The sequence below is a fragment of the Protopterus annectens genome, chromosome 2.part1 (assembly GCF_019279795.1).
Source record: "Protopterus annectens isolate FY-2018-M chromosome 2.part1, PAN1.0, whole genome shotgun sequence".
In the NCBI taxonomy this organism is placed as follows: domain Eukaryota; kingdom Metazoa; phylum Chordata; order Ceratodontiformes; family Protopteridae; genus Protopterus; species Protopterus annectens.
Genome location: NC_056729.1, coordinates 323,800,114 through 323,816,409, shown reverse-complemented (window position 1 = coordinate 323,816,409; position 16,296 = coordinate 323,800,114). Strand labels below are relative to the sequence as shown.

Genomic DNA, 16,296 nt, shown 5'->3' with positions numbered 1-16,296 from the left:
ATTCTGTTGCACATGATCATTAAGTCTCATGACTGCCAAAAAAAGCAATTACTGGAAAATGGAAATCAAAGTCTAAACTAGACATGCCTGAAGTAGTGAGTGTTTAACAGAGATAAGTGAACAGGAAGTGAAATCTTTAGAAAAAGTTAGGAGCAAATTACATAGAAAAAAATGGAAATTTTGGGAACAATACATACAGAAAAATGTTTTGGAGGAGGAATGAAGTTTAGGATAAGGCAAGATTTGAACAATTTATGTAATGTTAGATTGATATCGTATAGACGAATATATGTGATAGATAATGCCTGCAAATGTGAGCTTGCTGTTATGGTTTGTATACTTTTATGTAAATGTAAGTTTGCCAGTGTCACAAGAGATAATTCAATAAAGGTGTTTAAAAAATGCTAGAATGATAGATCCTAGAACAACAACTACAGAGTGTGGAGGGAGTGAGAGGGTGGGGGACAAATTAAGTTCTATTTCCAGCTCCCTAGGTATTAAGATATGCTTTAACGGAATTCTGCACAACTATAATGATTACAGTTTTCATTTATAGCAATCTAGCTATAACAAAGGTGCATTGTGACCTATTTAAAAAGGATTTACTTTCATAGCACAGGTTAAAAGGTGATGTGTTGGATGCACTAAGTGAATTAAAATTGTTGACAAGAAATTGAATTTGGCCTATTTGTATAAAGGCTGCAATGATGAAATTGAATCTTGCAAACATTTTTGTGTGAAACATAATTTGTACAATCCCCCTTTAAATCTCATCATCCTTGCTTTTGAGACAGCCTGTGAAGTTGAGCTCCATAAGGCTTTTAACTGAAGAAATAATTATCAGAATAAGAATTTAGCACAGGATGAGCATGAGCTTTGTGTGATCACTATCAGCTGATCTTTTTAGTAAGGGAGGTACGGTAGTTATGGCTAGCATTATTTACACTAGTAAGATGGTGAAAATATTATATGACAAAGAGAAATATACTCTGGTACCCCTGAATGAAATCAATGTAGCTTATCAAAGAAGTGACATAACTGATGTCAGTTTTCATTCTGTCCTCAACTGTTGGGTTTGGATCTGATCCTCAGCTCTGACTCAGCTGTGCTTTAGCTCATGGCCACCAAAAAACATCTAGAGTCCCTCCCTTACCAGTAATGCACCAACCCCTAACATACCCCAGATCTCGTTTGCCACTTTCATGAATAGACATGGTCAGCTTGAGCTTTAGAGGGATTTATTCTATCTATGATGTGTTTGTACTTTATCTTTCATAAATCTATCAATAGTCTTTCTCCCTTTCCATTACACTTTGTGTAGTTCTTGTATACCATAGTTGGTATCCGTTGAACTTATTTTTCTTTATCTTATTACACTGTCTTGTATTTCTCAAAACCATAGCTGTTATCTTTTACATTTCCTTCTGTTCAGCTCTGTAAAAAAAAAACATATTGTTTGTTTCTATTATTGTTACAGCATGTCTGATAAAGGCCCTTTGTGTTAAACAAATGCCAGAAGTGTGGGCACAAATTGCCCTTGTCCAATATCCATACCTTATGTGTATACTGTTTGGGCCCACACCGCCTCCAAATTGATTGCACCATTTGTAAGAATTATAATCCGAGTGCAATTGTGGACAGGAAGAACAAGTTGATATTGAAGGGCTTGCTTCCTTCTCCTTTCAGTGAAAATATTTCTGGGGCTGAGTCCCCCACAACAAAATCTAAAGAGCCTACTACCAAGTTTCCTAAGCCTTCTGTAAGATCGATTCCAACTTCTATGGAGCCACCTCAAAAGAAGCACAAGTCACATCTGAAGACCCAGCGATCCGACCTCCGACAGATCTGACTAAACCCTCCCCAGATCCAACCTCTTTGGAAGTGAGAATGTTAACTAGAAATAGGTACTCACCTACTTTGGATCTGGTACCTTCAAAGCACCTTTCCCCCTTCTTGGAAAGACGATGCTCTAGGTCATCTTCCTTCACCTTATCCTGTTCTTCCAGAAGTTTGACTGAAGAGGACGTGGACAGAATGATGAGGAGATTCATCTCGGCACAGTTACAGATGGGTTCTCCCATCTCCTACCCCTTCAGTTGAGGAAGCCTGTCCCTCTACCACACTACCGTGGCTCCTTTTCTGATCTGACCAATGGTTTGGAGCCCCTGGATCCGAGCCTTCTGGGTCCACCTGGTTCGGATCCAAAAATATTTTTATCTTCAGATCCAAAGCTGTGTCTGAGTCCACCAGCACCCACGTTTTCAGAACCGGGTGACTATTGAAGCCAAAGCTCCCCTTTCGGGTCCGAAGAGTCAACACCAAAGTTTTCAGAGCTGTCTTTGCCCCTTGGAGTCTCAGCATGGGACAGCTCAGCTCCAACTTCTGCCTTAGGTAGATAACCTTCGGGCCAGAAGAACCATTGGGCCATAATCCTGGTTTCTCGACTATGTTGTCGTCCTTTTTTCTGGGATGATCTGCCTTTGAGGTAGTGAAGAGAGTGATTTCTGCTATGGCAGGATGGACGGATACTACCCCCTTGAATCTTCCCTCTGAATCCCAGATGAGCCACATCATTCTACACCACAGGGACAGCTAAAAGTTTCCTGGTGACCCAGCAGGGTTTTACGATCTCTTCCAATACTTCAGCGGAGCATCAACCAAGGAAGTCTCTAGGAAGAAGAAGTGCAAGAGGAGGCATTTGAACTCCCTTCAGGAGTCAGTCATCAAAGATACTGATTTCAATTAAGGAGAAGGGTCCCCAAGATCACATCATAAAGGCTTTTCATTTGGAGACATCCTCGAGATCCTTAGACAGAGATGTGGTTGGTCTTCCAATAATCCTTCACTGGAGGAATCCGTAATCCTGGAAGCTTTTGGGGCTGGCCCATCTACCTTCTGGGTTACTCCACCTGCCGATGAGCTCATGGACTTGATCTCTAGGTGGGGGTGGAAGGAGCCTGACTCAGTTGAGCCAGTCCCCAAGAGACCAGATCAGATTCTGGTTCCACCTGTAGGTAGGAAGTTCTGGAGTAAAGGGGTGCCCATAGATGGTAGCCACAAGAAGGAACTTGCTGAGCAAAGTTCCTCTGTCCATCCCCCTAACAGGAAGTCTAGGGCGTTGGATAGATTTGGGAAGCTTGTGTATGCTTTAGCAACCTTTGCCCTTAAGTCACTGAATTACTTGGCACACTTTATGAGACTACAAAGGGACTTGATCAAGGAACTTTCAAAATCCCTGTCAGGGACCACTACTGCTGAGGCTAAGTCTTCTGTGGCCACTCAGCTGGCTACCTTTCAATCTATTTCAAATTCATCCATGAAACTTACTTCACATGCAGCTGAAGGTACCTCATAGGTGGCGGGTTTAGGCATTTCCATCAGGAGACATGCTTGGATGTGCCTGTGTGATTTTGCAGAGCCTTTCAAGTCTTCATTTGTTAATACACCCTTTGACAGCAGTTCGTTGTTTAGCCCAATAGTGAAGGACACACAATCCAGGCGTGAAAAAGATGGAGAGAACCTCTCTGCAGTGGTTTTTCATTTTTCGACCCTACAAATATCCCTTTTTAGAAATCAATGAGGTGGTTGGAAAATGTGGTTCAGGAAGTCCCAGGGTCCTTTCCAAGATCCATGTGGAGATGCTTCACCCAGAGGCAGAACCTGGAACTCAAATGGACGATGGCACCCATTTGACAGAGGAGGCCCACAGAACCAAAGGTCCAGAGATTCTTTCTCTGATAGACCTTATCAGCGCTCCTGAAAGGATGCCTGATTGTTCCCCTCTGGAGGCAATCGGGGGTTGATTTATCCATGTACCAGAAAACCTGGCTAGACATATCAAAAGATACTTGGGTGCAGAGGATTATTTCCAGAGGTTATATAATTTCGTTTTCCCTCCCACCTCCAGCTGTATGCAAATTTCCCAGTGTTCCACCCAGTCAGAGGAAAGCAGAAGCACTAGAAATTCTAAAGCTGCTAGAAAAAAAGGAGTCATCCAAGGGGTCCCACTAAACAAGATAGAGTTTGTAACTTACTCAGGATTCTTTTTAGTGCCAAAGAAAACAGGGGACTGGAGACCAATTTTGGATCTCAGTTAATGCACAGAGATTTGGATGGTCACGGTTCAGTCTGTTCTGTCCTTTTTGGGCAAGGACAATTGGTGTACTATCACATAAAAATGAACAGACATTCCAGGAAGTATTTACATTTCTGGCTGGAAGCCAGTAGTTATCAGTTCAGAGCACTGTCCTTTGGGCTCACCACAGTCCCTAGGTTGTTCATCAAATGCATAGCAGTGGTAGCAGCTCACTTGAGACTGCAGGGATTCTGAGTGTTTCCATACTTAAGACGACTGACTCATTGCCACTCCAACCAAGCATCTACTAATAAGAACAAGAGATCAGTTACACTGGACCTTTTCTCATTTGGGGATAACTATAAATTACAATAAGTCTCCATTACAACCGACTCAGACATTGCAATTTGTAGGAGTGGTGTTCAACATGGTATTAGTGACAGCTTCTCTTCCTCTCTCAAGAGTGCAAACCATCAGATTCTAGGTCAGGAAAATAATTCACAGTACCAAGGTTTCAGCTCGATTGATCCTGCAAGCTTTGGGGCCAATGTCAGTGGCCATAATTTTAGTTCTTCTAGCAAGATTTCATATGAGAATTCTTCAATAGATGCTAGAAATGCAGTGGTAGATTCTTTATCAATGCATCTCAGCACAAATAAGAAATACTCAGGCATGCAAGATATATTTTTAGAGGTAGATTCGATCAGATCAAGTTCTACAAGGTCGTCCTTTCATCCTCCTTCAGCCCAAGGCTGTAGTGACTACGGATGCTTCCCAGATTTCGGGAGGGAGACACTTCCCAGGAAAACAGTTCAAGGCACTTGGTCCCCAAAGAGACCAACGCACATATCAATGTTCTCTCAGTAGTTTGGTACATGAACAAACAAGGGGGAACCAGGTCTTATATCTCTTGTGTCAAGAAGAGTGTGGCAATGGGCGATTTCTTACAACCGCTTTCTGATAATGCACATCCTAGGGAAGTTCACCATGATAGCAGACAAACTGAGCAGGTCCATTCTACTACCTCACGAGTGGTCTTTCAACAGGAAAGTGACAGATATGATTTTCCATCAATGGGGCTAGCCTTGCTGTGATCTTTTTGCATCTCTCCTAAATAATAAGTGCACCAGCTTCTTTGCCCTAATCCCTCCACGGGGGAATCACAGAGGGATGCTCTACTCCACAGTTGGCCTCCCAGTCTGCTCTATGCCTACACCCCTACTCCCCTAATTCCCAAATTCGTACAAAAAAAAACTGCCTGGTTGAAGAACAAAGTCATCTTCATTGCACCTTACTGGCCTTGACAAATTTCGTTCCCCTTCCTTTAGTCTCATCTACTTTACCCACCTTGGATTCGAGATCTGAGCCAGACCTCCTGTCTCACCCAACAGGCATGATTCTTCTGGATATCTCAAACTTTACGCTAATAGCATGATTTCTCTATTTCTTTTAATAGCCAGACAACTGATGCTGTCTTACCCCATCCGTCACATACATTTATCTTCCCATAAGGCTAATATTTACAGAAGAAATGGAAACCGTTCCTTTTTTGGGTGCAGCAAAAACATTGACCCTTTCTCAGCACCTGTAGAAAGTGATCTTGAATTTCTGGCAACAGATTTTAATGAAGGAGCTAACTCTTCAACAATTACAGTTCAGTTAGCAGCAATCTCTAATTTTCGTACTGGATTTGAGAATGCTTCCTTGTCTTCATCTAAGATTTGTAAAGCCTTTTTCGAGAGGCACCTTCTGCTGAGAGCTCCATATAAAGATCCTGTTCTACTATGGGATTTAAATTTGTTGCTGCAGGTCTTAATTCTTTCTCCCTTTGAACCAGCAGCTAAATGTGATCTTAAATTCCTGACCTGGAAAACTATCTTTCTAGGGCCATCAGAATTTCAAGCATTGTCCTCTAAACCTCCTTACTTGATTTTTCGTAAGGCTAGAATAACATTATGTACAAATGCTTCTTTCCTTCCTAAGGTGGTGTCAGAATCCAGTATTAACCAGTCCATTAATCTGTCAGCCTTTCCTAAATTTGCAAACAAAGGTGAATATCTGTTACATTTACTGGATGTTCCAACAGTTGAGGATAGAATGAAAAGTGGTAACATCAGATAAAGACATTTTGTACTTACCATAACTTTCCATGTGTGTTGTCCATTTTCATTCTTCCTCATCTACCCACCCATCAACCCCCAACCTTTTTCACAATGAATTTCTGGAAGAACAAGAGATTTTAAAGACACCACTGTCCTTCATGTTGAATTCCAGATATGGCTTATTCTGTTAGGATTATTACAGCAAACAAGATCTGATAGGGTTTGGTGCATTATCGGTAAGGGAGAGACTCAAGAGCTTTTTTGGCGGCCACGAGCTAAAGCAACGGCCGAATCAGATGCAAGGAAAAAATCCAAACCCAACAGTTTAGGAAGAATGAAAATAGTCAACACAGATGAACTTTATGGTAAGTACATAACTTCTTTTTTGATGATAGTTTAATGCAAGGGACCATTAATACTGATGAATGTAAGATCTGGAGTAGGGACTTCATTTGTCTGCAACCTATGGTTGCAAACAAATGAAGCCACCTACTCAGATGGAACGTTATGGTGAGTACATAACTTCTTAATCTGGAGTAGGGACTTCATTTGTCTGCAACCTGTGGGCCTTGATCCGATATCGGATCCGAGCCGGCAACTATTCATACAGCTTCTAGCTCCTCCCCTCACCCATAATCCCTTGCCAAACCCAAATGACCTTAGATCTAGTTTGCTGCTCTAAAGTGTGACAGCTGGATTGTGAGCTCCTGGCGATTTCTTATAGATAATGAATTTTCAGTCTTTTTTTCCTAGTTTAATCAGTGTGAGTGTGCTAGGTTTTCTTTAACCTGTTAACTTTGAAATTTTTAAGTTTTTTACCCTCCCCTCACTGGTCGTTAGTGTGTGCTTGTGTGTGATTGTGTTTGGTGCCTAGTGTGTTTGTGTAGCCTTAGTTTAGGTATGACAGAGGTCCCTAAGCCTATTTTTTCTAAATGCACCAAGTGTGGCCATAAGCTCTCTCCAGCAGATGGCCACACTCGGTGTGTTCGGTGCCTTGGGGTTGAACACCTGTCCTCGGGCTGTACCATTTGTGCAGCGTTCAACCCCAGGGCACTGAAAGAGCGGAGGTCGAAGCTGATTCTGGCGTGACTTTTGTCCCCGGATTCGGCTCCGGCCTCCGCTCCTCCCGTGGCACCTCCTCAGCCTGTGGTGGTAGCCACTCCTGCCCCCTTCCCCCGGCCGGGATTCAAACTCCCACTAAAGCGCCGGAGGACAGGGAGGCCAGGAGGGAGAAGCACCACAAGCGGAGGGCCGAGGCCTCCGCTTCGACCCCCCCAGCTAAGCGGGCTTCTCCCTCCACGGCTTCCAGGTCTCCTCCTCCTCGGCTCCGATCTCCTTGCTTCTCCCTGGGACCCGAGGAGGAGGAGACCCGATCTCCGTCGAGGTCATTGAGGCAGCATTCCAGGCCTGCCTCGGTGGCCTCTTCAAGATCAACCTACAGCCTGTCTGATGCAGACTTGGACCGGATGATGAGGAGGTTCATCCAGGCCCAGCTGCAGATGGGAGTGCTCTTGCCTCCCCCCCTTCGGGTGGGAGCTTGACACCTTTCTTTGTTCCGATTGCTCCTTCTCCGACCCGCTTCCCGGGTTCGGTGCGCTCTGAGCCGGGCAGCGTCGGAGCCGGGGGTGGGTCGGCGCCGACAGTACTGAGTACTTCGGATCTGACCCTGCCCTCGAGTCTGTCGGTTCCATTGTCGGATCCGAAGTCTCAGAGCCATGGGGCGAGCTTCAGATCCGAGGGATTCAGTGTGCCTTCGGCTCCGTCCAGGTCAGAGCACACTGGTCCCACGGATCCGACGGTCTCGGCGCCAGTTCCGATCCCTTTATCGGATCCGAGGGGGAGTTGACTTTCGGAACCCAGGGAGATCGGCTCCCCCTCGGCCTTTGATGCAGTGGAGAGGGCTCTGTCGAGAGCATCCGGACCCCCGGCCCTTGTCTCGGCTCCACCCTGCACTCCCTCTTTGCTGGGTCAGGCTCCCATCACCCGGCCACAGGGACAGCCTGCTTCAATGTCCCAGGTTGTTCCATTGGAACAGGATGTTGCTGGTGAGACCTCCTCGGACAGCCCCCCCCCGAGGAAGTGCCTCGCAAGCATAAGTGTAAGAGGAGGCATGTGGACTCCCCCGAGTCCTTAACAGAGGACACGGACTTGGATGAAGGGGAAGGCTCCCCAAGGTCACCCCTTGAGGATGTCTCCTTTGGAGACATCATGGAAATGCTCAGGATCAGGTGGGGGGGGTGGTCTGCCCCCAAGGCTTCCTCCGACGAGTCCGTGTTCCTGGAGGCATTCGAAGCAGGCCCGTCTACCTCTTGGGTGTCCCCTCCGGCCGACCCCCTGGTGGACCTTATTAATTACCACCAGGCGTGGAAGGAGCCAGACACTGTGTAGCCAGTTCCTAAATGCTCGGATAGGATCTTGAGCCCCCCGCAGACCGGTCCCACTGGAGCAAGGGTCCCCCCGTAGATACCATGTTGATGGCAGCAGCCACTAAGAGGAAACTAGCTCAGGAGAGCCCCTCGGTCCATCCACCGAGCAAGGAGTCCTGCTCGATGGATCACCTTGGGAAGCGGGTATTTAGTTCAGTGACCTTCTCAGTAAGGTCCCAGAACTACATGGCACATGTCATCAGGATGCAGCAAGATCTTATTAAAGAATACGCTGCTTCCCCCCAGAGTCCATGTCAGCGGAGGACAAGCAGCTGTATGCGGCTGTTATCCCACGCCACTGAAGGAGCCGCTAGAGCTAGCGGAGCGGGCCTAGTTATGAGACGCCAGGCCTGGCTCCGACATTGCGACTTCGCGGAGCCCTTTAAGGCGTCCTTTGTGAATGCCCCCTTTGATGGTTCTGCCTTGTTTGGCAAGACCATTTGCGAGACACTTGTCCAGAGCGAGAAGGACAGGAAGACGTTGTCTGCCGTCAAGTCCGCTTCTCTGCTCCCCACAGGTCCTTCTCCAAGAACCAAAAGGGACAGAAGAAGATGTAGTTCCGGAAATCGCAACATTCCCAACTTGCTCCAGACAACCAGTCCTTCCGTGGCAGAGGAGGACAGGGAGGACGCCACCCTAGAGGCAGAGGGGCTCCGAGAAATTTTGGACCCAGAAAATCCTTCTCTGATCAGCGCACGCAACAGCCCTGAAGGGTTGCCCGACTGCTCCACTCTGGAGGCAGTCGGGGGCGCTTCTCGAGGCACCTGGCGGCATGGGAGTCCATCACATCAGACCGCTGGGTGCTTTGTATCATATCCAGAGGTTACAAAATCCCAATGCAACATGTCCCCAGACTCAGAAACCTCCCCGATGTACCACCCACTCAATGGAGGCTGCAGCCACAGAAATCCAGCAGCTGCTAGAGAAAAGAGCCATCCAACCCACCCCCCCAGACCAGCTCGGATTAGGGTTTTACTCCAGGTTCTTTCTGGTGCCAAAAAAGATGGGGGACTTGAGACCAATTCTAGACCTTTCCCTCCTGAACCTGTCGGTAACCAAGGAAAAATTCCGAATGGTCACTCTTCAATCCATTCTTGCGGGAGAACAACTGGATGTGCTCAATGGACCTCAAGGATGCGTACTACCACATTTTAATGGACAGACGATCCAGGAGGTTTCTCCGCTTCCGGCTGGGAGCCAGCCACTATCAGTTCAGGGTCCTTCCCTTTGGCCTCACCACAGCTCCCAGGGTGTTCACCAAAGTTTTAGCAGTGATAGCGGCCCACCTGAGACTCCAGGAAATGCAGGTCTTCCCGTACCTGGACGACTGGCTCCTGATGGCCCCAACAAGGCATCTACTCTGCTCAGCCAGAGACTTTTTTCTTTGCCTAGCCCCCCAGTTAGGCATTACGATCAATACTGACAAATCCTCCCTTGCTCCGACACAAGTGATAGACTTCATAGGGGCCAGATTAGATACGAGAAGTCTGTGAACCTACCTCACTCCGGAATGACTACAGAATCTGAGTTTACATGTGCAGGCCATCCTCCTGTCAGAAACTCCATCCGTGGAATTGGTCCTGAGGGCACTGGGCTCTATGGCAGCAGCAATTACACTCCTTCCATGCGGTTGCCTAAACATGAGGGTACTACAATGGACCCTTCAAGTACAATGGTCCTTTCAGCTTCTTCCCCTCAATCACCCTATCTCTATCAGCAAGGCTTGCAGGAGGGTCCTGTTATGGTGGCTTCATTCTCCAGACCTCCATACAGGTCGCCCCTTCTGCGCTCCACCTCCTCTCGTCACGGTGACCACGGACGCTTCTCGCCTCGGGTGGGGGGGGCATTGCTCAGGCAGAACAGTCCAAGGCACATGGAATGACACAGAGACCTCCCTGCATATCAATGTTCTGGAGAGGAGGGCAGTGCTGTTAGCGTTGCAAGCACTTCACAACCTTCTTCCCATAGGAACTATTGCGATACAGACGGACAACATGTCAGTTGTCTGGTATATCAACAAACAGGGGGGAACCAGGTCTTACCCTCTCTGCCGAGAAGCCATGAGAGTGTGGGAATGGGCGATCTCCACCAACCGTTTTTTGATCGCAACGCACATTCCGGGTCGGTCCAACATTCTGGCGGACAAACTCAGCCGCACTATCCTTTCCCCTTACGAGTGGTCTCTTAACTCTCGAGTGGTGAAGCAGATTTTTGCAAAATGGGGGCAACCCTGCTGCGATATTTTTGTCTCTCCCTCAGATATGAAATCGACAACTTCTTTGCCCTGATTCCCCCACCAGGGGAATCCCCGAGAGACGCTCTAGTGCATGCTTGGCCGCGCGGTCTACTTTATGCCTATCCTCCTCTATCCCTGATGCTAAAGATGTTACAGAAAGCCTCTCGGTTGGGGAGCAAAATGATCCTCATTGCCCCTTTCTGGTCTGGACAAACTTGGTTCCCTTACCTGTGGTCTCACTTGGTGAATCCTCCCTGGATTCTGGATCCCAGCCCGGATCTGATCTCCCACCCATCAGGCTTACCGACCCTGAATCTGGACAGCCTGAAGCTGACAGCTTGGCTGCTCCAGTTCCACTCTTAATGAGGACTCCCGGTATCTCTTCACCAGTCAAAGCCATCTTGGTGGCAGCGCATAAACCTTCCACCAGGAAGATTTAGTGCAGTAAATGGAAGCGCTTCTCCATCTGGGCGGAACACCATAATCTGGACCCCTTCACTGCTCTGCTAACGTCCGTTTTGGACTTCCTTACCAGACTTTTTCAGCAAGGGCCTAGCTGTTCGACAGTCAAGGTACAATTGACAGCCATCTCCCATTACTACATAGGACACGAGACAGGTCCTTTGATGTCAGCTAAATTATGTAAAACCTTCCTCAAGGGTACTTTTCTGCTCAGACCCCCTATCAAAGAAGCCATACCCCCTTGGGACCTAGCGCTAGTTCTACAAGCCTTGACTGCGTCTCCCTTTGAACCAGCTGCCTTGGCTGATCTTAAATACCTGTCTTGGAAAACAGCATTCCTGGTAGCCATCACTTCTGCGAAAAGAGTTTTGGAACTTCAAGCTCTTTCCGTAAAACACCCGTACTTGTTTTTTCATCAGGATAGAGTGTACCTCAGGACCAATCCTTCCTTTCTACCTAAGGTGGCCTCAAAAACCAATATCAATCAGTCCATTAATCTTCCTGTTTTCTTCCCTCATTATCAAAATAAAGGAGAATATAAGCTGCATTCATTAGATGTGCACAGGCAGCTGTGTTTCTATATTCATAGGACTGCTGGTCACAGACAATCTGATCAGCTGTTCATTTCCTTTGCCAAATTCAATTTAGGTAAAGCCGTTTCGAAGGTCACCTTATCACACTGGATTTCCCAATGTATCCTTCTAGCTTATGAGACTTCTGGGAGGCCCGCACCTCAAAGGGTTCGTGCACATTCCACTCGCTCCATATCTACTTCTACTGCATTCAGATGTTCATCGTGCATACAGCTGCAGTCATAACAGATGGGTTCTCCTGCCGTCAGGCAGGTCCTCGGTCAGCCGAATTCCAAAGTCTAGGTCCGGCGTCGGTTGTCGTCGCTTCTTCCCTGACTTCAGTGCAACAGGGGTATAAAAGAACCAGCCAACGCCATTTTCTTCAGTCTTTCTTGCCCCGCGGTGCCCGAAGCAGAAGCAGTTCGCAAGTGCCGGTCGGCCAGCTCCTGAAATCACGAAAATTTTGCAACCGAAGTCTTCTTGAAAGCTAAGTACCCCGTTGGGGAAACTTTTCTTGCCTCAGACCGATGTCAGACCAAGTTAATAATTGTATTTCATGTGGGAAGCAAATACCGCATAAGGATTTCCATTCCCTCTGTATTCCTTGTTTAGGCCCAGACCACGACGTCTTGGTCTGTCGCTTTTGTGCTACATTCAACAAACGCACCATTAAGTGTTGGGCGGAGTTCACCCATCATTATTTTGGAAAAACATTTAACTATATTATGTCGTCGGATACTCCGACTCCAGTTTTGTCTAAAAAGCGCAAAGATAAGGACTGACACACGAGGTCCGCGGCCTCTACCGACACCACGCCAAAGCCGACTACACGTAGTCCGTTTCTCAGCGAGGTGCCTACGCAGCCCCTGACTACCGACGACACTTCATTGGCGGTGTCTCCTGTGCCCGAGGTCGCAGGCTCCTCGGCCCACACCCCGACCACAGATACCGAAGCCACTCTTGGCAGTGAATCTCAAAATGTGGACAGATCCACCTCCTCTCAAGTTGTCTTCAGACCTTCCTCTTCTTTTTCCATCAAGGCTTTCACTAAGTCTAAAGCAGCCATGCATTCTAAGAGACAAGCTACACAGGGCCCATCTCTGGGCCCCATGCCTAAAAAACAGATGCTTAAAATGGCTGAGGATTTAATTACTCTTATCAGGGGTTCTCAACCCCCCCCCCCGGACAAAAGGCCCAGAGTGGAGGAAGAATCCCCCTCCTCTGATCAGGGCTTCATTATTTCAGAGCACTCTGATGATCAGGAACATTCTTACTCCCCTTTTGAAGACTCTGATGCAGAGGAGTCCATTCCCTCTGTATCCCCCGCAGAGGATTACTCATTTGGGGAAACTTTGCATACCTTAAGAGAACACTTCCACTGGGAAGGCCAAGATTATTCAGATTCCAAGAAAATGCTTAGGGAATTTCTCTTGCTACCTCAGCACAGGCCTCCTGTCCTGGACATACTAGATGACGTGTACTCGGAGGCCTGCCTTAACCCGGATTCTCTACCTCCAGCCCCAGTCAAGCCTGACAGGTACTACAGAGTTTTTGACTCACTCCAATTTCTATACAAAAGCCATGCTGCTGACCCAGAAACCATCTCACAGGGCCCCAAGGGAATTAAGGCCTCCACTGCTAAAAATCCATTACCTTCCGAGAGAGATTCCAGATCCTTAGAAAGGTGGGGAAAAAAGGTATATACCTCGGCCACCTTAACCATGAGGGCATTAAACTGTCAGTTCCATATGCTAAAGTACCAACAGTTTTTGTTATCACAATTGAAAAGTAAAATGTCACAACCTGAACAACCAGACTTGAAGGAGTTGCAGGATTTGATGCGTAGTGCAGAACAAGTGGGTAAACATACCTTACAATGTGGTTTTGATGCTCTAGAGGCCTTATGTAGAGCTGCTGTTACAGGATCAATCATACATAGACATGCCTGACTCAAGGAACAAACCTTGCCAGATCATGTCAAAGCTAAATTACTAGATGCCCCTCTACAAAAGGATGTATTATTTGGTGCTAATGCTGAGCAGGTATTAAGGAAAATGGAGGAAAAGGCTAAATCAATGCAAACTGTGAAAGATTTTCTACAGGTACAACCCCCACGTTTCAGTAGAAATTGGCCTTCCAAAAATTGGTCCTTTCCAGCCACGGACAGACCCCAAAGAGGTAGATACAGGCGCCCGAGGGGCAGAGGGCAATCCCAAGGATCATTTAAAGGCAGACAGTGACAAGCTCCTACACAAAGAGGTGCTGAGGATAACTCGCAACCATTCAGAAAGCAAGCCCAATGACTTTCCCCTTTGCATGCCAAGCAAGACTCAAATGGCAGCACCCTTAGGCGGAAAACTGGCATTATTTTCAAAAAATTGGCATATTGTCACAAAAGACAAATGGATCCTGGACATTATAAACAGAGGCTACAGATTCCATTTTCACACCCTTCCAAAAATGAGAGGCATGCCAAACCTGCCACACAATCAAAGGGCAGAGACACAAAGACAAATTACAGATCTCATAGACATGAAAGCTATTCAAGAGGTACCTCTGCACGAACAAGGTCAAGGTTTTTATTCCAGACTATTCCTGGTACCAAGGAAGGGAAAAGATTGGAGACCTGTTTTGGACCTATCCATCCTAAACACATTTCTACTCGTACCAAAATTCAAGATGCTCACTCTACAGCAGCTTCTTCCCATGCTGGTCAAGGGGTCTTGGCTGGTAACACTGGACCTCAAGGAGGCATACCTGCATGTCCCAATCAGACAAAATTGCAGAAGATACCTCAGATTTCTTGCAGGTTCAACCCATTATCAATTCTCTGCATTGCCCTTTGGCTTATCTACTGCGCCCAGACTATTCACAAAATGCCTGGCATCAGTAATTGCCTACTGCAGACTTCAAGGGATATAAATATACCCCTATTTGGACGACTGCCTGATCCAAGCGGACAGCAAGCACATTCTTCTGAAACATCTGGCTTATGTAATAATGTTGTTGAATTCTCTGGGATACACAGTCAACAAAAAGAAATCAAGGCTAATACCCTCTCGGAAAATAATTTTCCTGGGTGCCAACTTGGACACAAACACCCAGATGGCCTACCTCACGCCAGAGAAGCAGGGGCAACTAACTCAATACTTCAGAGCACTAGCAAATTGCACCAGGCTGACTGCAAGTAAAATCCTGTAGGCTCTGGGATTCATGGCATCTTGCATCTTACTAATCACATGTGCAAAGCTGCATATGAGGAAACTTCAGTGGTACCTGAAAAACCTATGGTCTCAACACAGCCACAGTTTGGAAACAATAATACCACTAATTCCATGTCTTCAAAAGGAATTTCTGTGGTGGGCTCAAGCATGCCAAACAAACACAGGTCTCCCATTCAGCAAGCCTCAAGCAAATCAAGTCATCACAACAGACGCCTCGGACTACGCCTGGGGGGCGCACATGACAGATCGGTGCATTCAGGGCAAATGGTCCCAAAAAGAAAAGCACCTTCACATCAATTAAAAGGAAATGCTAGCAGCAATAAATGCTATTATAGCTTTCAAAGACCTTCTGCAACCAGGTCAACTATTGATAAGAACGGACAACACCACAGTAATGTGGTACATAAACAAACAGGGAGGAACACATTCATACCCCCTATGCAGACTGGCCATGTCACTTTGGAACATGGCCATGGACTTACAAATCGAACTACAAGCACAGTACCTGCCAGGCAAGGAAAACACACTGGCAGACAACCTAAGCAGAAATATGACAGATCCACACGAATGGAAGTTGCATCCTCAAGTTTTTACAGAGATAATCCAAGCATGGGGAAGGACAGACATAGATCTCTTTGCCTCCCACAAAAATCACCAATTGACAAAATTCTGCTCAAGGATTTTTCATCCAAAGGCCTGGAGAGTGGACGCTCTCTCTTTCAGTTGGACATCAATGACAGTTTATGCCTTCCCACCTCTTCCTCTGCTGCCCAAAGTTCTATTGAAAACCAGAGCAGACAGACCAAAAATGATTCTCATTGCTCCAGACTGGCTAAGACTATACTGGTACCCACTCCTGAGGAGCCTGACGCATTCCCCACCATGGACCCTGCCTCTAATGCCTCTTCTCCTGACTCAGCACAGCTTCAAAACTCTTCACAGTCAGCTAAAAACACTCAATCTAGCCGCATGGAAGATTCCTTAGCATCACAACAGACCCTTCTCTCCAAGGAGGTGTGCAGGATGTCATTTTGGATGCCAGAAGGCCGTCTACTAGAAAAGCTTACTCTGCAAAATGGAAACGGTTTTGTGTCTGGAATGAGAAAAAGGGCCAGGATCCTGAAAAACTAAATTTACCTCAAATATTACAGTATCTAGCTGAGCTGCTAAGCAGTGGACTTTCATTCTCCTCCATCAAA

The 16,296-nt window shown here is 46.8% G+C and overlaps 1 protein-coding gene across 1 annotated transcript in view; it reads left to right on the top strand.

Moving 5' to 3' along the window:
- Positions 1-16,296, top strand: part of TBC1D19 (TBC1 domain family member 19) — a 2,958,314-nt gene that overhangs the window by 1,039,808 nt on the left and 1,902,210 nt on the right. The window lies entirely within an intron of this gene.